General features: G+C 46.7%; 1 long non-coding RNA gene across 2 annotated transcripts in view; it reads right to left on the bottom strand.

Annotated features, from left to right (window-relative positions):
* Nucleotides 1-5,258: 5,258 nt before the first annotated feature.
* The window catches only part of LOC134943769 (uncharacterized), a 78,930-nt gene continuing 60,110 nt past the window's right edge, over nt 5,259-24,078 (bottom strand). For both annotated transcript variants that reach the window (XR_010181741.1, XR_010181740.1), the window contains exons 2-4: nt 16,260-16,426; nt 14,749-14,926; nt 5,259-5,364 (exon numbers count right to left, since the gene is read on the bottom strand). This is a non-coding gene — a long non-coding RNA (uncharacterized LOC134943769). The remainder of the gene's footprint in view (nt 5,365-14,748; nt 14,927-16,259; nt 16,427-24,078) is intronic.

The raw sequence follows: 24,078 nt of genomic DNA on the forward strand, positions 1-24,078 counted from the left end.
AGACTTCAGATACACAGGTGTTGATTTAAAGCCTATGAAATGCACTGTATCCTGTATGCACAATTTTTATATGAGTGTAAGAATTAATGATCACTATGTTAATATGCCCCAGATAGTCAGGCATACAGGTGTGTAAATCTCCCAGCTCTCTGGACTATACATAAACACTATGGCCCGTATCTTTATGTTGTTATAGAATTCTTCAGTTGCTTCTTATAAAGTACAGTACAATGGGGTTGATCGCAGCAGCAAGTTTGTTAGCAATTGGGCAAAACCATGTGCACTGCAGGGGAGGCAGATATAACATGTGCAGAGAGAGTTAGATTTGGGTGGGTTATATTGTTTCTGTGCAGGGTAAATACTGGCTACTTTATTTTTACACTGCAATTTAGATTTCACTCTGAAAACACCCCACCCAAATCTAACTCTCTTCACATGTTATATCTTCCCCCCCTGCAGTGCACATGGGTGGTCATTCCGAGTTGTTCGCTCGCAAGCTGCTTTTAGCAGCTTTGCACAAGCTAAGCCGCCGCCTACTCAGAGTGAATCTTAGCTTCGTAAAATTGCGAACGAAAGATTAGCAGAATTGCGAATAGACACTTCTTAGCAGTTTCTGAGTAGCTCCAGACTTACTCGGCAACTGCGATCAGTTCAGTCAGTTTCGATCCTGGTTTGACGTCACAAACACATCCAGCATTCGCCCAGACACTCCCCCGTTTCTTCAGACACTCCCCCGTTTCTTCAGGCACTCCCCCGTTTTTCCCAGAAACGGCAGCGTTTTTTCACACACACCCATAAAACGGCCAGTTTCCGCCCAGAAACACCCACTTCCTGTCAATCACATTACGATCACCAGAACAAAGAAAAAACCTCGTAATGCCGTGAGTAAAATACCTAACTGCATAGCAAATTTACTTGGCGCAGTCGCAGTGCGCACATTGCGCATGCGCAATTAGCGGAAAATCGCTGCGATGCGAAGAAAATTACCGAGCGAACAACTCGGAATGAGGGCCATGGTTTTGCCCAACTGCTAACAAATTTCCTGCTGCGATCAACTTGGAATTACCCCCAATGTGCATTATACAATGTAAGGCAGTCTCTGGTATCTAAATCTAAGGGATTTTTTTTTAAATGCTTTTTATTTTTTATGTTTTATACCTAATTGCCCTAGGCAAAGAAATGGTTAAAAACATGGGCATAAGTATATGTGACGTATGCCTGGCATAAACCACGCGCATATACTTCCAGTGCGTAGATGACTACATCTCGGGATGTCAATTGGTTAACATATGGGTGGAAATACATAGTTGGAGCAATGGTTAGCATTGCTGCCCTACAGCACAGGGGGCTAGAGTTCCACCAAGGCTAGGTTTGTATGTTCTCCCAGTGCTTGCTTGGGTTTCCTGTGAGTGCACCTGTTTCCTGGCAAAATACAAAAATATACTGGTAGGTTAACTGTCTTCACACGAAAAATGTACCCTAGTGTACATATAGTAGGGACAGGGTCGGACTGGCCCACAGGTGTACATGTGGAAATCCCTGGTAGGCCCTCCCCCTCCCCTTAGGAGTCAGAATCATACTGGAGCAGGATCATAGATGAACTTGGGATGCCGGTGGTCACAATACCAACACTGGCAGCCCGGCCTTTAAAATCCTGACAGGGGCGATATAACTATGCTATCCCCTCTCCCATACCCCCTAACCCACCCTTCCTGCAGCCCTAAATTCCCCCCGGAGGTGCCTAAACCTAACCTCCCCTCCCTGCAGCCTAACTCTCCCCCGTTAGTGCCTGATCACCCCCCGGTGGGTGCTATCCCTAATCACCCCCTCCCCACAGCGTAAGCCTACGGATGGCACCTGAATCTACCCCCCCAAACACACGGCCCTAACCCTAACCAACCCACTATACTTACGGTAAGGAAGCCGGCTGATGGGATTTTGTTGTCATTCTCCTGACCCTGTCGGGGTTCCGGCATCAATATTCTGACTGCCGGGATCCCGACAGCTGGTATCTTAACCACATCCCATACACAGATAAGGTAGGTATAACACTCCACAGTTTGTGGTAAAGGTTTGCCTCATAATCAACAGAAAACTGCTGAGAAATATTAGCACCAGACACATTCTACAGCATATTTTAGGTTTCCGATGTTTTCACGTTATTTAGTGTTTGATTCAATATGTTTTGCATTAGTTTTCCGGTAAGCAGATTATGTTTTTCCTCTGTGCAAGAAATAACGAGGAATCCAATTATTTCATTTCAGCTGCTGATAATGACACATCCAAACTATTTATGTTGATTGTGAGAAACTAGCCTTTGAAGAGGCAACAGGTCATCAGCCCACCACTGAGGTGAATGGGAATAAGTTTGTGTTACGGGGGTTTGGCTCACAGACACGTTGAGTGACTCATTCTAGGAACCCTTATCTTTTGTCTTCTATTTCCCGTCATGTCACTTTCATATGCTGGAATTCTGTATATTCCCTGAAACCGTATGGTTTTGGCATGTTAATAAGAAGAAAAGTTGTGGATGTGAAATCCAGCGGTACACTAGACTCTTTGTCTGCGCATGGTCCTGTATAGCTGCTGAACAATTCTCAGGAATTCTCTTGACAATGGGACCGGCTAGCACTGGTTACGCTAGTTCCCAATTAAACTTTGCTTTTAGTAGCAGAGCACTGCAGCAATGAACTCATTTCCCATACTCTCCGAAAAGGTATTGGGGCGAAAGGAATGAACGCTGGGAACCGCTGCATAATCCAGGACAAACCAGAGATACATAAATGCATGCTAATGGGGGGATCTGTGCTGAGGCTTTTGTGGAGCTTCCAGTTTCCGTAGAAACACTGAGCGCTCATTTTAGACACTAAAGTAGGCAGATGCACGGGAGAATTTTGGAAGTGCACTCAAAGGGTATTCATTAAATTTCATTGAGCAAAAAAGGCTGGATCTGTATCTGCCAACTGGGTAGATGCCAGTGTGAGTCCTTTGTGCTTCGTGGGAAAAGGAAATCCCTGACACATGTTATTTTCTAATATTTCCCTTATTGGGATACCATTGGAAGCCACCTACTGCACTGCAGAACTGCAGTATCTGTACTTTTTTCCTTTACTCGATAGAAACAGATGTCATTTATAATGGCAGTATTTTGTGACGTACTATGCCAGTGTGAGTGGTGTAACTTGGATGATTTTGCACTGCGTGTGATCAGAAAGCAAACTAACGCATAAGCGAGATTGCAGACCTGCACGTTTCCTTCACTTCCGCCCACTTACACCTGGTGAGAGAGGGCGGGGAAGGGAATTGGCGCTCTAACTCTAATACAGACTGGATACAGTAAGGATATACTTACGCAAGTACGTGCGACTCATGCAGACCTGCAAGAGCACACATACACTTGATGGTGACTTATTAGACACCAGGCGCATAAGTGATCTAATTCAGATCCAGAAGGATCAGCGTCCTGTTGTGCAAAGTAACTAAGTTCGGTACTTTGCGCATGCGCAGGACCTGTTCTGCGAGTGTACTAATAGGTCCTGCAACGCGGGATGCAGTGCAGCATCAGACTGTCAGTGACTGACAGTCTTATGCTGCTTGTGGGCGGGGAGTAGGCAGCGACGGCCTCAACTTTTTAAAATGGAGGCGTGTCGTTGCTGTTTAGTGGGAGGGAAGAAGCCAAGATCTCCAGGATTTCCTGACCTTTATAAGGATCTGCGATGGGCGGCTTGCAGTAATCTAATGCTGGGTGCCGCAAGACGCCTAATGTTGTTGCAGTAATCCGATGCTGCGTCCTAGGATGCAGCTTGGGGCACTACTGCAGCAGGAGATGTCTACTTGAATAGAAACCTCCTGCTGTATTACATACTGTACAGAGCTATAACTGCTCCAACAACATCTGAATTAGGGGTGTGGTATGCGTGACGTGCGTCAGGAGACCGCCGGTCAGCACACCGACGCTGGTATCCCGGCAGCGGTATGCAGGTGGGGGTGGGTGCATCAATCCCCTTGCGGGCTTAGTGGCTCGCCACAGGTACTACTCCCACTCTATGGGTGTCATAGGGCCATAAGCCCTCATTGATCGCTCGCTAGCTACTTTTTGCAGCCGTGCAAACGCATAGTCACCGCCAACGGGGGAGTGTATTTTTCGCTTTGCAAGTGTGCGATCGCATGTGCAGCCGAGCGGGACGAAAACGTTTTTTTGCAGTTTCTGAGTAGGTCTGAACTTCAGCCTGTCCTGTCCCAGAATTGACGTCAGACACCCGCCCTGCAAACGCCTGGACATGCCTGCGTTTTCCCTGTCACTCCCAGAAAACGGTCAGTTGACACCCATAAACGCCCTCTTCCTGTCAATCTCCTTGCGATCGGTTGTGCAAATGGATTCTTTGCTAGAAGCATTGCACAGCAACGATGCTGTTTATACCCATACGACACGCGTGCGCATTGCGGTGCATGTGCAGTTTTGCCGTTATTTAACCGATCAACTCGGAATGACCCCCAGAGTTAGTAAAACCACTAACACTTTAAACTATGTGAAACGAGCGCATTCACAACCGAGATCTACTGCTTTGGAATCGATGGATTGCAAACGTACGGACAAGATTTTTGCCTGTGTCTTCTATTTCGGTGAGAACCACTTTCTTCATAGAAAGTAACCAATCAGAAATTTGCTGTAAATGTTTAACTTCTACTATATCAATCACGACTGATTGGCTGCTAAGGGTTACTGAACATCTGCACTCTGTTAGTAATTGTACTTATTATGAGATGTATTCCAGAAGCTCCAGGCAGAATAACCGTATTATGAAATTCCTTTATATGTCAGGCATTTCCTTTTTTTTATTAAGACCATACATTTCTCACAGCTGGGAGACAAGCCATTTACCAATCGTGCCTGCCTGGTTCTCACATTATCGGGCCTATTTATTAACAATAGACGATAGGGATTATCAGTCACCTTAATTTATCAATGAAGCATTGCACAGACAGCAGAGTGTAACTACTGGCTGGCGTTTTAAGAGTTAACCGCTTCGCTGGGCCAGTTTCCAGGGACATCTGTGTGTTTGACACATCTGAACTGAGTGTTAGAGCCAAGGCTTGGGCCTTCAGCTCTACTTCATATTTTAAAAAAAATAATAAAAAAAATGAAAAGAAAAGAAAAAACTAAAAACCCAGCAAAACATATATTTCTATATTATTTCAGTGTGAACTAAAAAATTATTTATTTAAATATTAAAACATGTTTTTCAATTGTATGCCATTCATGGATATGGGTACCAGAAGATGGAATGTGGAAGTAATCACGCCGCAGCATCTCTGGAAATGGCATGGTGATGTTTTTGTTGAAAAACTTTTTTCTGGCAGGAGCTAACGTTAAAGAAGCAAACAACAAAATATTACATTTGTGGTGATCACTCTTGATAAAGTTACTGAGATATTGTAAATACATGAAAGTTTTACTGAGATGCTGAGAATCTGGGAGTTACTTACAATTTCAAACATGGAAAACTGTGGAGGTGGAGCGCTAGTTATTTGGTATGCGGTTAGCATACCGCTCGTTGGAATCCCAGCTGTCACAATACCGACGCCGGGATCACGACGGATGGCACCATACTGCTGCCGGTATACTGGCGAGGTAGGTGATTCCCCCTCTGTGGGTGTCCACGACACCCACAGAGGGAGAATATAACCTGTGGCGAGCAGGGGGGCTTCGTTGCGCTCACCCCCCCTCCGGCATTCTACCATTTGGGATGCCAATATCGGTATACTGACATTCGGCATCCCGTGCGGCGGTAAATCATATCAAACCCAGTTATTGCCTGCTTTGCGACATACAGCCTGAGATGTACATAAATGCGGTTGCAGCTCCGATGTAGTACGCAGCGGCTGTCAGTATGTTGCAGCTGCTAGGACTTGTATTGAGACTCCCACTAGAGGCCTCTCAGATCTGCCGCTTGTGCATGAAAACAGATCTACAGTATCAGTTGAAGATAGGTCGATCATCGACCTTCAGAGTAACCCTGAGTAATGAAACTGAGCCACTGGAGCCATTTTTACTACGTACAGACTGACCCCAAAATAGTCACGTCACACCTGTGTTTTAGTACCCACCCCCAAATGGACCTTGACTGTCCCAAATGGGCTTTGGCTCTCAATCACGTTGAGAACAACTGTGACCGCAGTTGCAAGACCGATGCGGAACACGCGCATGAGAAGTGCAACTCAGACGAATGCACAGTCTGACTATAATCCCTCATAGTGACTTTGTGTAACTGAGATGGAATAGCCTGCTTATTATACTCACACGCATGTCATTTTTAAACACTGTGTAAGAAAAAAATTATCACTGTAATGTAACAATTTTTTTTCTCTTACGTCCTAGTGGATACTGGGTTCTTGTACTTTAGTACCATGGGGTATAGATCGGGTCCACTGGAGCCTGGCACTTTGAAACTTTTAGTGTGTGTATGTGTGTGCTGGCTCCTCCCCTCTATGCCCCTCCTACCAGACTCAGTTTAGAAAAATGTGCCCAAGGAGCCGGGTGCACTTCTCTGGAGCTCCAGAGATTTTTCTTTTAAATTTAATTTAGTTTATTATTTTCAGGTAGCTCTGCTTGGCAGACAGACTACCTGCTTCATGGGATTTAGAGGGGGGATTGAACCAACCTCCTGAGGGTTAATGGTTCGTAATCCCAGCTGACAGGACACTGAGCTCCTGAGGTGCTGATCACTCATCGTCAGTATGTGTGCTCATGCCAGCAGCTAGCCACCACCCTCTAACAGATGCCGAAGACTAGGTGAGGTGAGTGTTACACCGGGGTCCCGGTTAGCGGATCCCCTGTGCAGTTTGGCGGCATGCCACGTGGCGGTCACGGGCCCGGAGCTGCGGTGCCCGCTGCGGACGGAACTGGCTCAGGGCTATGGCCCGCAGTGCTCACTGTCATCTAAGGCTTTGTGTGGACTGTAAATTACATTTCCGATGTGTTTTACACATGTGGCCAGTATAATCTTGTCAGGGGGCAGGGCTTCCCGGAGCGGGACCAGCGGCGAGAAGGCGCCATTTTCCTGCTGCTGCCAATCATCAAGGCTGCATGCATGCTGTTCCTCCACGACCCACGCTGTTACAGACTGTCTGAACTGGTACCAGGGGGTCATAGACAGAGGGGAGCATGTCAGCGGTAACACGGCTGCACTGAATTCCCAACACATTGTGCTGCTGTGTTCTGTGTACTGGGTCCGCTCCTCAGTGTCACTCCAAAGGGCTGCGCTGTTGTTTACTGTATAATGTCTGAAGACTTGGTTATGTGTGCTGCTTGTAATTCTACCCCGTCCTCAGCGGGGTCTCTCATGTGTGAGCAATGTTTCTTGTCTCCTCAAGGGCCCAGCTCACAGGCACCTGACAGGTTGGACAGCTTTAAGAGCATGATTCACAATGTCAATTCTGAACTAGCTGCAGCTAAAAGGGAGAGACAGGTGTTAAAACACTCAATTGATTGTGTAGCTAAGGCAGCAGATTCCAGAAAGGCTTCGCAGCCCCCTCTAGTGGCTTCACACAAACGCTCACTGCCACAGGTTTTACAGTCCGATTCTGATCAGCCAGATGAGGATGATGATGATATGGACAATGACAGCTCTCTGTCCCCAGGGTGGAGGCCCCCAGTTTTGCCATAAGAGAGGTCCTTCACATACCAGACCCGGAGGCGGAACCAGATGATGAGATATACTTTAATGTAAGACCCAAGAGTTCAGCTACCTTTCCAGTGTCTAAGGAGTTAAACTCCATGGCCAAAGAGGCTTGGTTAAACCCTGATTAAAACATTTTTAAAATTCATCAGAGGTTTTTATCTACCTTTCCCCTTCCAGCTGAGGATAGGAAGGTCTGGGAAAAACCCCCGTCGGTCGATACATCTGTATCCAGACTGTCAAAAAAATTGGTACTGCCTGTCCCTGGGACTTTATCCCTGAAGGAGCCTGCTGACCGTAAAATTGAGACAACGCTCAAGGCCATTTATATGGCAGCAGGCGCAGCACAGCGCCCCACAATAGTTTGCGGGTGGATCTCCAGGGCTGTAGTTAAGTGTCTGATATTGTTATTAATGGTTTAGACGCTCTGCCCCGGGATGAGGTAGTTACCCTCCTGCAACATATACAGGATGCTGCAAACTTTATGAGCGAGGCTATAAAGGAGTTGTGTAAGATTAATGGCCGCACTACTGCTATGGCAGTCTCAGTGCGCAGAGTTCTGTGGTTACGTCAATGGGTGGCGGATGCTGATTCCAAAAAGGGTGTAGAAAATATTCCCTTTACAGGTGATGCCTTGTTTGGAGACGAATTGAATAAGTGGATCTCCCAAGCAATGGCAGATAAGTCTACCTATCTGCCGTCGGCTGCGCCACCTGCTAGTCGTTCTTACACCGGACCCTCCTTGCAGTCCTTTCGTGTGGCAAGGTTCAGAGGCAGGGCCCAAGAGGTCTCCACCACTTCCAGAGGATCTCGTGGTAAGTCCCGTAAACCTGCACCTGCTGTCTCCCTGGACCAGACCACCGGATCCCCTGCTGCTAAACTCTCCGCGTGATGGTTGGCCCCAGTGACAAGGCGACTTTCAGGTAGGTGCTCACCTTCAACACTTCGCCCACATGTGGGTGGAGTCCTGCCGGGATCCTTGGGTGAGGGACCTCATTTCCCACGGATACCGGCAGGAATTCCAAACACTACCTCCTCACAAGTTTTTCAAGTCGGGCTTACCAGCTTTACCTGCAGCAAAAGTTACCTTGCAAGAGGCTATTCAAAAGCTTTTGCAGACAGGGGTCTTAGTTCCTGTGCCTCCTCCGGTATGCAACAGGGGTTTTTACTCCAGTCTTTTTGTCGTTCCCAAACCAGACAGTTCGGTGCGCCCCATCTTGAACCTGAAGTCTCTCAATCCGTATCTGCGGGTGTTCAAATTCAAGCTGAAGTCCCTGAGGGCGAGATCCTTGTGTCTCTGAATGTCAAGGATGCTTACCTTCACATTCCCATGTGGCCTCCTCATCAGGCTTACCTCAGGTTCGCCATATTGGACAACCATTTCCAGTTTCAGGCCTTACCCTTCGGATTATCCAAAGCTCCGAGGGTCTTCACCAAGGTCATGGCGGAGATGATGCTGCAACTGCGCATGATTAGAGTAAACATAGTCCACTACTTGGACGATCTCCTAATAAAGGCTGTGCCCAGGGAACGTCTGCTACACAGCATCAATCTGACTACACGCCTACTCACGGATCATGGATGGATTCTAAATTTCCAGAAATCTCACCTGGAACTGACCCAGCATCTTCAGTTCCTGGGAATGATACTGGACACGGTATCGCAAAAGGTGTTTCTCCTGATGGACAAGGCCTCGGCTATCCAGGCTATGGTCCGCTCGGTCCTCAGTCCTCGCCGGGTGTCTACCCATCTTTGCATCAGATTACTGGGCAAGATGGTGGCTGCTTACGAGGCAATCCAATACGGCAAGTTTCGTGCCCGGCCATTTCAACTGGATCTGCTGGACAAGTGGTCGGGTTCTCACCTGCATATGCATCAGGAATTGACCCTATCTCCGAAAGCCCGGATTTCTCTATTGTGGTGGCTTTAAATTCCTCACCTGATAGAGGGCAGATGTTTCAATATCCACTCATGGATTCTACTGACAACGGATGCCAGCCTTCGGGGTTGGGGAGCAGTGACCCAGTTCCAAAGGTTGTGGTCAGTTCAGGAATCGACTTTACCGATAAACATCTTGGAACTCATGGCGGTTTACAATGCTCTTCTACAAGCCTTCCATCTCCTGAAGGGTCAGGCGATCCAGGTTCAATCGGACAACGCCACGGCAGTGGAGTACATAAACCGACACGGGGGAACAAGAAGCAGAGCGGCGATGCGAGAAGTGTCAAAAATTCTCCTCTGGGCGGAGGCCAACGCAAGGGCCATCTCAGCCATATTCATTCCAGGAGTGGACAGCTGGGAAGCGGACTTCCTCAGCAGGCACAACCTCCATACGGGGAAATGAAGCCTACATCCCCAGGTGTTTCAACAGTTAATCCACCAGTAGGGCTATCCACAGATAGATCTGATGGCTTCTCGTCTCAACAAGAAGCTATGCCGTTACTGTTCCAGTGTGAGGGATCCGCAGGCTGTAGCAGTGGACGCGCTGACGACACGGTGGGCGTACCAGTTTGTGTACCTGTTCCCTCCTCTACCGCTGATCCCAATGGTGCTAAAAAGGCTAAGAAGGGAAAGAATTTTGGCAATTTTCATTGCTCCGGACTGGCCTCGTTGGGCGTGGTACTCGGACCGACGGGGCATGGCTCTGGAGGATCCCTGGCCTCTGCCACTCCAACACGATCTTCTTCAGCAAGGTACGTTCATCTATCCAGACTTACAGCGGCTACGTTTGACGACTTGGAAGTTGAGAGGGAGATTCTATCAAGAAAAGGTCTTCCCTCCCGGGTTATTTCCACCATGGTACAGGCCAGGAAGATGGTTACGTCGAAACATTATCATTGTATCTGGAAAAAGTATGTTTCCTAGTGTGAAAGTAGAGAGGTTCCTCCTCCTTGGTCGTTTCCTACTTTCCTGCAAGCGTGAGTGGACATGGGCCTACGCTTAGGCTCCATCAAAGTCCAGATGTCGGTGCTTCTATTTTCTTCCAGGAACAACTTGCCTTGCTGCCTGAAGTACAGCCTTTCCTGAAGTGTGTTCTTCATATGCAACCGCCCTCTGTACCTCCCACGGCTCCGTGGGACCTCAATGTGGTTCTGTCTTTTTTCCAATTGGATTGGTTTGAGCCCTTACATAGGGTGGAGTTGAAATTTCTCACCTGGAAGACGGTGATGTTATTGGCATTGGCGTCAGCCAGGCGTGTCTTCGAATTAGGGGCCTTATCCTGCAAGAGTCCTTATTTGATTTTCCATGAAGACAGGGCGGAACTTAGGACTCGTCCTCAGTTTTTGCCGAAAGTGGTGTCAGCTTTTCATGTGAATCAGCCTATTGTGGTTCCGGTGTTATCTGACGCTTCCGTTGGTCCCGAGTCCTTGGATGTGGTTAGGGCTCTGAAGACTTATGTCAAAAGGACAGCCCGTCATCGGAAATCTGACTCACTGTTTGTCCTTTATGATGCCTCCAAGATTGGTTGGCCAGCTTCTAAGCAGTCTATTGCTCGTTGGCTCAGCTTGACCATTCAACAGGCCTATACTACGGTGGCTCTGCCTTTGCCGACGTCTATTCAGGCCCACTTGACGCGGTCAGTGGGCTCTTCCTGGGCGGCTGCCCTGGGTGTATCGGCCCTACAGTTGTGCCGAGCTGCAACTTGGTCTGGTTCAAACACCTTTGTTAAATTCTATAGGTTCGATACCTTGGCCAAAGATGACCTTCAGTTTGGTCAGGCAGTTTTAAAGGTGTTTTAGCACTCTCCCATCCATTTGGGAGCTTTGGGACTTCCCCATAGTACTAAAGTACAAAACCCCAGTATCCACTTGATCGTAAGAGAAAATAGGAATTTAATACCTACCGGTAATTCCTTTTCTCCTAGTCCGTAGTGGATACTGGGCGCCCGCCTCAGTGCTTCGTTCCTGCTTACCTGTGTAAGTATTTGGTTGGACCGATGTTGCGGTCCCATTTGGTTGCTGGGATAGCCGTGTTAGCTGGTTTAAGTTGGTGTTGCTGCCCTCTGTTCGGGATAACGACCCCCTTTCGTTCATGGTTGTGTATTGGCTTGTTGCCTTACCGCTGTTGTTTGTTCTTCTCTCATATTATGTCCGTCTCCTCGGGCACAGTTTCCTACTCTGAGTCTGGTAGGAGGGGCATAGAGGGGAGGAGCCAGCACACACACACACACACTAAAAGTTTTAAAGCGCCAGGCTTCAGTGGACCCGATCTATACCCCATGGTACTAAAGTACAAGACCCCAGTATCCACTACGGACTAGGAGAAAAGGAAGTACAGGTAGGTATTAAATTCCTATTTTCTCACTCTGGCAGTTGAGTAGTGATGACATAGGGAAAACTGTGCAGCGCGATTACAGTGACTTATTGCCCTGGTACAGTGGCACCCCGGAAAATGGTGTGTGTTCCCCTTTAGAAGTTTTTTTTAGTGTTCGCAGCAGTGAATGTGAAGCACTGGCAGAGCAATGGTTAAGCACAGACCCTGGTCCGATCACATGGTCCTGATGCTGCTTGTGGATTGGACAAGGTGGTCTGGGAGCAGAGGAGCCTTGTGGTAAGAAGAAGGAGTCTTATGGAAGTGATTGGAGGTGCTGGACATGCTGAGTGAGGAGCAGAACGGGAGTTGACTAACGGATGCGAACTGCATGGTCACGTTGGGTGGTGAGAGCAGCACTGTAGAGCAGAAGCAGCGGGGTGCTACCGTGGAATCAGAGATCCTGGTGAAGGAGTGTGAGACATCGCAGATGGAGCCCGGACACCGCCATGCCTAGTGAAAGGCCTGAGTGAGTACATTAAAACTGATATTGACACAAACCACAGGCAAATCAAACACCCAGCCCCAGTATCCAGTTTGTCACATACTGTGCAGTATAGAGAGCGCAGACAGCATAGCGCCACATCTTACAAGTCAGACCTTGTTGAAAAACAGCAAAGGCAACTACCTCATGTTTAAAGCACTGTTGGAAAAAAAGAGATTGAGTTATTTATGCAAAGGAACACGAGTCATTTATGCAAGTGAAAGTGTGTTACTTTAGCTGCAGGTAATGAGTTTAAGTGCCCAAGAAACCCTTATTACCAAGTAAGCTACATTTGTCCAGAAAAACTATAATCCCTTCATTAGCTACATCTTCTTTTGAATAAGATTGAGACACTGTGACATTATTACAACCCAGGATTACTTGTGTGCCATTTCCCTTATTGCAATGCTGTGGCACCACATGATTCTAAAAGAGCTCCAACATTATTTTCCAGTGAAGATTATTATAATTTGGTGAGGGAAAGCTAGAACTTTAGTAAATGTTATTGAAAAAGTGTGTTTTTCATTACTCTTCTCATCACATTATAGATTGTGATTATAATATGCCAATATCTATGATTTAATTGTCTTTTGAATTTCTGAATGATCCAATGTGAGGTGAACTGTAGTTAATTGTCCACTCTTTATCTTCATTTTATGGCCTATTCTTCTTGTGATTATTTCATATTGTGTGCCAATTGACAAATCAACATCCTCAATCCAGAGTTCATTGTGGCTCAATAAAAAGACATTCTGTTGGATTGCTGACTCACTCCTGTTTCGTATCAATCTATTCTACCTGTCTGAGCAAGATACTACTACAGAACAAGGTACGGGGAGAAACATTTCAGAGAAAAGGTCTGTCACATAGCCAACCAACACCTGTGATATCTCTCAACCATTTAGACATACCCGCCAACCCCGGGGTATTTCAGTAGCAATGCACATCTGACATAGGGAAAGTTGTCCAGTGTGATAACAGTGACTTATTGCTCTGGTAGAGATGCTCATCTGACATAAGGAAAGCTGTCCAGTGTGATAAAAGGGACTTATTTCCCTGGTAGAGATGCTCATCTGGCATAAGGAAAGCTGTCCAGTGTGATAAAAGGGACTTATTTCCCTGGTAGAGATGCTCATCTGACATAGGGAAGGCTGTCCAGTGTGATAACAGTGACTTATTGCCCTGGTAGAGATGCTCATCTGACATAGGGAAAGCTGTCCAGTGTGATAACAGTGACTTATTTCCCAGGTATAGAGATGCTCATCTGACATAGGGAAGGCTGTCCAGTGTGATAACAGTGACTTATTGCCCTGGTAGAGATGCTCATCTGACATAGGGAAAGCTGTCCAGTGTGATAACAGTGACTTATTTCCCAGGTATAGAGATGCTCATCTGACATAGGGAAGTCTGTCCAGTGTGATAACAGTGACTTATTGCCCTGGAGGACCCTTTTTTGTTCTTCTGAGAATACGTAGGGTTCTAATTCTTCTGCTATTAAAAATAAATAGAGGCTTTTCCCCCATCAAAAAAATGTTTATATGTACAATATAGAGGTATATAGAATACATAAGTCATATTACATCTAATATCTACAGCGACAGCTCCCATCCCCTTGCAGAAGATAATAATTATTGTTTATGGGGTTGGGGTAACAGCCATAGTAATTGCTCTAACCTAATGTTGCAATAAATGCTGTCGTATCACAGCTGATATTGGCCTAGTGGCCAAATATTGCAGTGGAGTAACCCAAAGACTACTGCAGTGCCCACTATTCGCAAAGTGAGTGACAGTCAGGGAGTATTTGTGGGAGGTAACAGGAGGGTGGTGACACAAACGCAGGCGTGACTGTATCAGGGGTGTGTCACAGCTTGTGACCACAATCCTGTATGCAGTATACTATACATGGCTCCGGCATCTTACTTCCAACACCCAAGTTGCACGATAGTCTTAAAACACAAGCGGTGGATCTCAGAAGCCGCCAGTGGGCACCTCAATACAAATCCCAGCGGCTGCGATATTTGCATATTTTTGCACAGTGGCTGCGTATATGTAATCGCAGCTGTGGCAGCATTTGCGTCACTTTCTGAATCTGGCCCTTAGTAACAGAGAGCCCCCTTAATCCAAAAAGCATCCACAGGCCTCTAAAATATCTAACAATAGATATAAAAATACATGACATATTACTTTTATTAGTGAGACATATGATCAGAGAACTGAAAGACAAACCTCACGCACGCACACACTTGCCGATCTTTACCATGGCATGACAATTACCTGTATATGGGCAAAACCCACAATGTTTTTGGCATCACTGCACATCTCAGCGATAGAAAATCTTCTATTAAACATTAAAATGTCACAGACTTATCTCTTTGCTGCCAGTCAGCGTCATTCTGGCCCAGGTCATAATAAGTTTCACATGAGCACAGACCGCAGGGGTTTAGTGCTGATTCTGAAGAAAATGTAAAAATTAAATGATAAAAAAAGAATAAAAGTAGAAAAAACTAATTTACAATTACGTTTAAAATACAAAAAGAAATAAATTATGAATTAGTTAAATAGAGCATTTTTTCTTCTATTCCACCCTGCTATTGCCTCCCTGAGATGATACATGGACCACCACAATACTTGTTAAATAGGCTTATACAGAGAAGTTATCACAGGAAGCGGCCGGCAAAGTGAATCACTGGTGATAGTCTTTGCTGTCTTCAAGGCTTGGTAAATAAGGAATAGCAAAATGGGGTTTAAGGGTCTTCTTCTCCCTATGAAAGGATGGTCTTCAGGTTGCGGACTGTCGGGATCCTGGCGCACAGTAGACCGGCGCCGGAATCCCGGCAGCCGGCATACCGACAGTTTATCTCCCTCGTGGGGGTCCACGACCCCCCTGGATGGAGAATAAATAGCGTGGCGCGCGTAGCACGCCACCGTGGCCGCAGCGTGGCGAGCATAGCGAGCCCGCAAGGGGCTTATTTGCGCTCGCCACGCTGTCGGTATGTCTGCGGTCGGGCTTCCGGCGCCGGTATGCTGGTCGCCGGGAGCCCGGCCGCTGGCATACCATACCACACCCCTATGAAACAGAGACCCACAAAAGCTGTGATATATGCACAAAAATGTGTCACTATTTCTGTTACACACTGCAATGTAATTTTAATCCAGGTAATCCAAGACAACAGAATGTGACATGGGAATTTAAAGCTAGTTTACAAATAAGTACTTAACCACTAAGCCAGCCTTCCTTCTCTAAGGTCTATCATCAGTTCATATACAATTCCACCCACATGTTCTCAATTGTCTCTGTGCACTTACTGGTAGCACATGTCCCTTGCTTAGCGGCAAATAACAGGTTAATTCAATCCTCATTCATGTTACATAAAGGGGAGATATTGATTTGTTGTTTAACAATGTGCAGGTACTCTGGCATATCCCTTCCACCAGGCAGCGGCTACAAAGTCCCATGCTCCTGAAATCCTCACTCACTATTGCAGTTACACCTGCCATGTGTTACATTTAGCAAACTGAATTCAGCACAGATAAAATAAATGGTACGTTTGGAAACAAGGGGAAGAAGAGCTCATGTAATACTGTAGTTTCTCTTATGGCTTTGTTCTCTTGCGCCTTTTAAATTGCTGTTAATTGAGATTTTCCCTGCAGGCTGAAAACGGAAGGGCCAGATGTAGCTCTCAGCTCCTAGAGGTATCTTTACTAATGAATATACCACATGACACTCAAAGCGGCGGACAGGCTATTTGGCTGAGACGAGAACCCTTTCAGACTAGGTTTCTCACCCGAAGCTTGACGCTAAGGACCAGCTGCTCTTGGGAGACCCAGCGAGATCCTTTGGCTTTGTTAAAGAGACGTAGATTGGGTGCCAGATGCTCTGATCAGCTGTAGGAATGAATGCTGGTCGCTATGCTCAGCCACCACACCTGTTCTCCTGGAGACAGAACACAGCCTGCAGGAATATAGATACCAATTAATGCACTGGAAACTAATGCTTTACCCATCTCCCTTATTTCTAATAGAGAAAAATAAATCAACCTATTTATATTTACTGAGACTCCAGGGCTGGACATTCTATTTGCATGACATCTTATATCCGTATACAGTAGGGGGTATGAATGTATATACTCCGAAATACAAAAAAATCTATAACCTCTTGTGGCGCTCACTTTCAAACAGTCCTCGACGTGTAAATGGGACAAAATAAAAAAGGGAAATAACAGTTAAAATTGTCCTAATAATAAATCCACTCCAAGTGGTGAGATTTTTTTTGTTTCGATTTTGACTATATAGTCAAAATCGCAAAAAAAGTTAGTGCAAATCGCAAGGTGTTATGCCACTTTTGATCCTGATTCGATGTCCTGCCAGGACGGGATCACAAGAAAAGACAGACTGTGTAGGCAAGTCAATCCTTGCTAGATCGGTGTACTATCTAGTTCAGAGGTTCTCAAACTCGGTCCTCGGGGGCACACACAGTGCATGTTTTGCAGGTCTCCTCACAGAATCGCAAGTGAAATAATTAGCTCCACCTGTGGACCGTTTAAAATGTGTCAGTGAGTAATTAATACACCTGTGCACCTGCTGGGTTACCTGCAAAACATGCACTGTGTGTGCCCCGAGGACCGAGTTTGAGAACCTCTGATCTAGTTCATCTCACATGTCAATTAAATCTCAGTTAAGCCAAAATCGTAAGCACACATAGTCCATATCTCAAGAAAAGTTAGTCAAAATCGGTGGTGCTGGGCTCCGGGGAGTCCAGGGGAAATCGCAAAGTGAAAATCGGCCATAGCAAGGATCTCACAGTGTGTACACACCATTAGTGTTTTAAATCAATCTGTGTAGCATCATGCAGCATGCACTTATATAGACAACACTGCATACTTGCCTACCTGACCCTCTCCATGAGGGAAAAAATGCTCTGTTCTTGGACTTTCCTGGTAATGTATGATTGCCATCACCTGTGGTGAGCTAGTTAACTGATAAGAAAGGTGTTTCACCAAAAGTGATGGCAATCATACATTACCAGGAAAGTCCAGGAACAGAGCATTTTCTCCCTCATGGAGAGGGTCAGGTAGGCAAGTATGCAACACTGATGCATATACACCACTATAGAATTGGACGACATGTACTTACACTAAATCAGTCTTTATAAAGCTATGGAAAAAAAATGAAAATACATAGCATAATATTGTAATTTAAGAAAGTGTACCAAATTAGTGTATTGCACTCACCCTTTAGAGCAGTGTTTCCCAACCACGGTCCTCAAGGCACACTAACAGTCCTGGTTTTAGTGATATCCAGGCTTGAACACAGGTGACTTAATTAGTACCTCAGTTATTTTGATTTAACCATCTGTGCTGAAGCCTGGAATAACACTAAAACCTGCACTGTTATACCCCTTTCACATCGCACTAAAAACCTGGTATCGACGCGGCATATTGCCGTGTCGAAACGGGTCCGTGTGCGATGTGAAAGGTCCTTTGGTGAATTAGCGGGTCGCCTGACCCGGTAATTCAACCCGGTAAAAAAGAAGGGTTATTTACCGGGTTGATTACCGGGTCAGGCGCAGTGTGAATGGGAGCCGTTCCAATGCGACACGGCTCCCATTCACAGCATAGGCAGAGGCGGCGCAGGAGATGAGCTTATCTCCCGGCGCTGCCTCCACCCCGCCCCTGCTGCGCCCTCCGCTGCTATGGCAACCGACCCGGTATATTGCCGGGTCGGAAAGCCAGCAACGGAGCGCAAATGCCGGATCCCACCCGGTAAGTACACGTTTCTCTTACCGGGTAGGATCCGGCATTTGCGATCTGAAAGCAGCATTAGTGTGCCTTGAGGACCGTAGTTGGGAATGCCTGGTTTAGAGGGTGAAACAGTTCTTAATATGTACTTTGCATTCCTCTGGACGCCCGTCTGGATAATCCGTGTTTTCCAATTTAATGGACCAGCGGATACGTCAAATACGGGATAAACAAATTTTATTGATACAATTCTACATAAGGGGGAAAGAACCAATTGTACCAGATATATGTGCTTAGTGGCATAGAGCTGAGCGGCACAACACAGGGGCAGGGCTAAATTGGGGATCAATAGGGAAGAGTCGGGAATGAGCAGGGCACTGTGGAGTGGAACTTAGCGATATGCCCCTGCCCAGGGAGGGAAAATAAATCCACACTGCTGGCTTTCTGACTTCGATGGCGGAAAACCATTGGATCTCCTCCATCAAGGGCAATATCCCTATCCTGCAGTGGGAGCCATTGGCGGGTGGGGTGGGTGTCACACTGCCCCTCTCCCTCCTGTCTTTAAAAGCCTCTGCATAGTAGTAATCATCTCAGATACATTTGTTGTTATAAAATAACCAGTGGTGTAAGTTCGTCCCAATTGCCTGGAGGCAAGTTCATACCAGTTGCCCCCCCCCCCCCGCCTTATATTTAGATAAATATATGTGTGTGTGTGTGTGTGTGTGTGTGTGTGTGTGTGTGTGTGTGTGTGGAGTGTTCTGAAATTTTTTTATATACTGTATATATATAGTTTATATACATTTCATTGTCTTTTATTTTAAATCACACATTTCTTAGCAGTCATACCCAGGATTAGAACCCACTGACAGCAGACACTACTGATGGAGCTATTTGCTCCAGTACAGGAAGCATGAGAATTGTAACTATATGAAGTTATGTGTAATTGTCAGAGAAGTAACTTCATATAGTGAAAAGATAGCGGCAGTCATCAATTAACTTATTTCATTGGTGTCACAGAATGGGAGAAGAGCCCCCCTTCAGAGCAGGAGCCCGGCGGCAGATGACTCCGTTGCCTCCCAGAGTTCTGCCTCTGAAAATAACATACATAGGGGTTATTCAGAGATGGACGCAGATCTTGCTTCCGCAGCAAGATCTGTGTCCATCTACTCACATACTGGGGGCCACCCAGCACAGGGCAGGGCCGCCCAGTATGTGTGTTGCGCCGCCCGCAATGCGTTTGCAATTGAATTGCAAAAGCATCGTTTTGAGGACGACCAAAGTCTGCGCTGGCAGGCGGTAGAAAATAATGGCTCATGTGACGTCTCGCAGTCACCCCGAAAACGGCCTGGACACGCCTGCATTGTCCAGACCTCGCCCACTAAATGCCACGGTGCCGCCCCCTCTATGCTCGTGGCTGTCAATCAATATGCAATCGCATCTTTCCGGGGTGTGATCGCATGGCAAAGGGTTGGGCACACACACTATGGCCAGTGTGTGTGCGCAGACCCAAAGGATGCGGCCGCTGCATGCGAACGCAGTGGCTGCGTCCATCTCTGAACAGCCCCCATAGACCTTATTTTGAGAGTAATACAACACAGAGAATGTCAATTAACAAAGCTTTGTTGTCTGCTCTTTATCATAAACTCTAGAACCCTGGGTTGGCTTCTGACCTCCATGCCTCTGTATGGTTTCTTCTACTAATTAACCCCTTAATACCTGGAGGGCTTCTGACTCTTCCTGGTCAGATTAATCTCTAAGTTTTGGTGACCTGCTGCTATCATAGGACGATTTTATTATACCTATACAAGTACTTTGCAATAAGAAATTATAATTATCCGGACTAAATAAATTGTGAATAATAACAATATATTTGCCCCTGTGTGTCTGTGTGGCTGCACAAAGCAAGCAACTGATGCAAATGCCTGTACATTCTTTGTGTAACATGTTTGTGCTATATAAAGAAAAATAATACAAATGTAACCATAGGGGGTAATTCCAAGGTGATCGCAGCAGCAAATTTGTTAGCAGTTGGGCAAAATCATGGGGGTAATTCCAAGTTGATCGCAGCAGGATTTTTGATAGCAATTGGGCAAAACCATGGGGGTCATTCCGAGTTGTTCGCTCGTTATATTTTTCTCGCAACTGAGCGATTAGTCGCTAATGCGCATGCGCAATGTCCGCAGTGCGACTGCGCCAAGTAAATTTGCTATGCAGTTAGGAGTTTTACTCACGGCATTACGAGGTTTTTTCTTCGTTCTGGTGATCGTAATGTGATTGACAGGAAGTGGGTGTTTCTGGGCGGAAACAGGCCGTTTTATGGGAGTGTGTGAAAAAACGCTACCGTTTCTGGGAAAAACGCGGGAGTGGCTGGAGAAACGGAGGAGTGTCTGGGCGAACACTGGGTGTGTTTGTGACGTCAAACCAGGAACGACAAGCACTGAACTGATCGCAGATGCCGAGTAAGTGAGGAGCTACTCAGAAACTGCTAAGAAGTGTCTATTCGCAATTCTGCTAATCTTTCGTTCGCAATTTTAATATGCTAAGATTCACTCCCAGTAGGCGGCGGCTTAGCGTGTGCAAAGCTGCTAAAAGCAGCTTGCGAGCGAACAACTCGGAATGACCCCCCATGTGCACTGCAGGGGAGGCAGATATAACATGTGCAGAAAGAGTTAGATTTGGGTGGGTTATTTTATTTCTGTGCAGGGTAAATACTGGCTGCTTTATTTTTACACTGCAATTTAGATTTTAGATTGAACACAACAAACCAAACTCTCTCTCTGCACGTTATATCCCCCCCCCTGCAGTGCACATGGGGGGTCATTCCGAGTTATTCGCTCATTGACGATTTTCGCAACGGAGCGATTAAGGCAAAAATGCGCATGCGCATGATACGCAGTGCGCATGCGCTAAGTATTTTAGCACAAAACTTAGTAGATTTACTCATGTCCGACCGAAGAATTTTCATCGTTGAAGTGATCGGAGTGTGATTGACAGGAAGTGGGTGTTTCTGGGCAGAAACTGACCGTTTTCTGGGAGTGTGCGGAAAAACGCAGGCGTGCCAGGATAAAACGCGGGAGTGTCTGGAGAAACGGGGGAGTGGCTGGCCGAACGCAGGGCGTGTTTGTGACGTCAAACCAGGAACGAAACGGGCTGAGCTGATCGCAGTGTAGGAGTAAGTCTCGAGCTACTCAGAAACTGCTAAGAATTTTCTATTCGCAATTCTGCTAATCTTACGTTCGCAATTCTGCTAAGCTAAGATACACTCCCAGAGGGCGGCGGCCTAGCGTGTGCAATGCTGCTAAAATCTGCTAGCGAGCGAACAACTCGGAATGACCCCCATGGTTTTGCCCAACTGCTAACAAATTTGCTGCTGCGATCAGATCTTAATTAGGCCCTATATCAATAATTCTGTAAATTTTCTCCCATCTGACTAATTCTAGCAGCAGATCTCATATTCAGGGAGAATGCTGAGGTGACTTTAATACATGTCAGGCTGGTTGTACTGTGCTGGCTGGAGTCAGGCTTTTTAGGTATGCTGTGGCTGATCTGTGACAATTAAATGTGATTACTGACTTTGTTTAAAGTCATTACCACCTCACATTCACAAGTCTTAAGTCATGACATTTTCCCAGAGCCGATCACTGCGCTTGGTCACATGGTACCTATGGGCCAGATCAGTGGGTAGCATGGAAATCCGATTAGCGTGTCGCAGATCCCTGTAGCACTCTACGGTCTGATGCTGGAGGTGCAACCTTCCATCACCAAACAGTTCCCACCATCCAGCAGCATGCAGAGAGAGCAGGGGAAACGGGCCATAGCTAAATTGGAGGTGATAGCAGCACTAATCTCCTGCTCAGTGTGCAGTGTGTGGTGGGCTTGTTAGCAACAAGTGGGGCTTTAGCTGGACACATGGCTCCCATTCAACATAAAACAATGGGAGCTTTTATCACAGCTACTTGTGCAATGTGCAGCTCCTGGTAGTGTACAGCTGCAACGCTACTGCGAAGAGAGGGTGGCATGGGGTCACCGGTATAATATTTACATTAAGGGAATACATGGCTGCATAATGTAGAATACATTTCAATGCTGATTAATGGTCTCTAGAAACTATGAAGCTCTGGATACTTCAGGAGCGCAGTCAGTATCTGAACGCATTTGAATGCTCCAGTGGAGCATTTAGAAATAATTATTTATTTATCATCAGTTTCTTATATAGCGCAGCAAATTCCGTTGCGCTTTCCAATTGGGCACAATGATAAAACAAAACTGGGTAATAACAAACAGTCATCGAGGTAGGAAGGCCCTGCTCGCAAGCTTACAATCTATAGTAGAAGCTTTATGTGCCCTGTTGCTTACCGCTGTCTGCAGTACAGTTTGCACATTACAAAATAACCTCAATAAGGATTCATTGGGGACGCTGCACCTTATTCAGAGTTAGTAAGACCAAAAAAAGGAGCAATATGCACCTTGGTACAACCATACTGAACTATGTAGCAGAGCCGGATTAAGGGGGGGGCTCCGGGGTTAAGTACCCCGGGCCCCCCTGTCTGAAAGGGCCCCCCGTCACGCGCCACAGATCGGATCTGTAATCCGATCCGATCCGCGGCACTGCACTGCGCTCCCCTCCCACTATCAGCCCAGCAGCAGCCGTCGCTCACAGAGCCGCCGGCGCCGCTGAGCGCTTCCTGGGCTGCTTGCTGAGCGACGGCTCAGCTGCCCAATAGTGTGTCACCCTGTAAGCCTGCTGCTCAACGACTGGCTGAGCACACAGGCTGCAGGAAAGAAGGAAGCTCCTGCCAGCGCGTGTGTACTACTGGCCGGGTGAAGAGACTTGGATCTAGCATCAACCGTGAAGAGACAGGCTCCAGTCTTTAATGTATGGTCAGGATGGGTTGTTTAATTTTTTTTAAAGTTATGTATTAAATTTAAACGTAGGCTCTGGGTTGTGTGTGTGTGTGTGTGTGTGTGTGTGTGTGTGTGTGTGTGTATATATATATATATATATATATATATATACACACATATATATATACATATATACACACACACACACACACACACACACACGATATATACGTTGCAGTAAAGCACTTTATCTTTCACCAAGTACTGAGTCCGGGAGTACCGCCTCTGTTGTCTGCATAATGGATGGGCTTTGCTAGTCCCTATTAGGGCACACTGGCAGGTTATTTCTGTGGCATAGGAGGGAGTGCCGGATTGTTTTATATATATATATATATATATATACATACATACATACAGTGGTCGAAGTGGGGCGGTATGCAGCGGTATGGTATACCGCCACTTCTTCCACTGACCCGGAAATGAGGAACTGAAAGTGCAGCAGGTGGCGAGGGAAGTGGCCATCCTGCTGCACATGTTGCTCCCCGTCCCTGCCGGCGGCTGTGTAGAGCGCTGTACTAGCTCACTGCTGCCCGCCACTCACCGCCACCAGCCGCTCATCGCCGCCAGCAGCCCACCGCCGCCAGCAGCCCACTGCAGCCCACCGCTCACCGCCGCCGGCAACAGATGAGGTAACGTTCCCCTGCTGTCACCTCTCTCCTTGACGTTACTGTCCCTGTCCCTACTGTCACTCTCTCTCTCCCTGCTGTCACTGTCGTTACTCTCTCTCCCTGTCGTCACTCTCTCCCTGTCATCACTGTCGTCACTCTCTCTCCCTGTTGTCACTCTCTCTCCCTGTCGTCACTCTCTCACCCTGTTGTCACTCTCTCTCTCTGTCGTCACTCTCTCTCCCTTTCGTCACTGTCATCACTCTCTCTCCCTGTCGTCACTCTCTCTCCCTGTCGTCACTGTCATCACTCTCTCACCCTGTCGTCACTCTCTCTCCCTGTCGTCACTGTTGTCA

This window comes from Pseudophryne corroboree, chromosome 7 (assembly GCF_028390025.1).
Source record: "Pseudophryne corroboree isolate aPseCor3 chromosome 7, aPseCor3.hap2, whole genome shotgun sequence".
NCBI lineage: Eukaryota > Metazoa > Chordata > Amphibia > Anura > Myobatrachidae > Pseudophryne > Pseudophryne corroboree.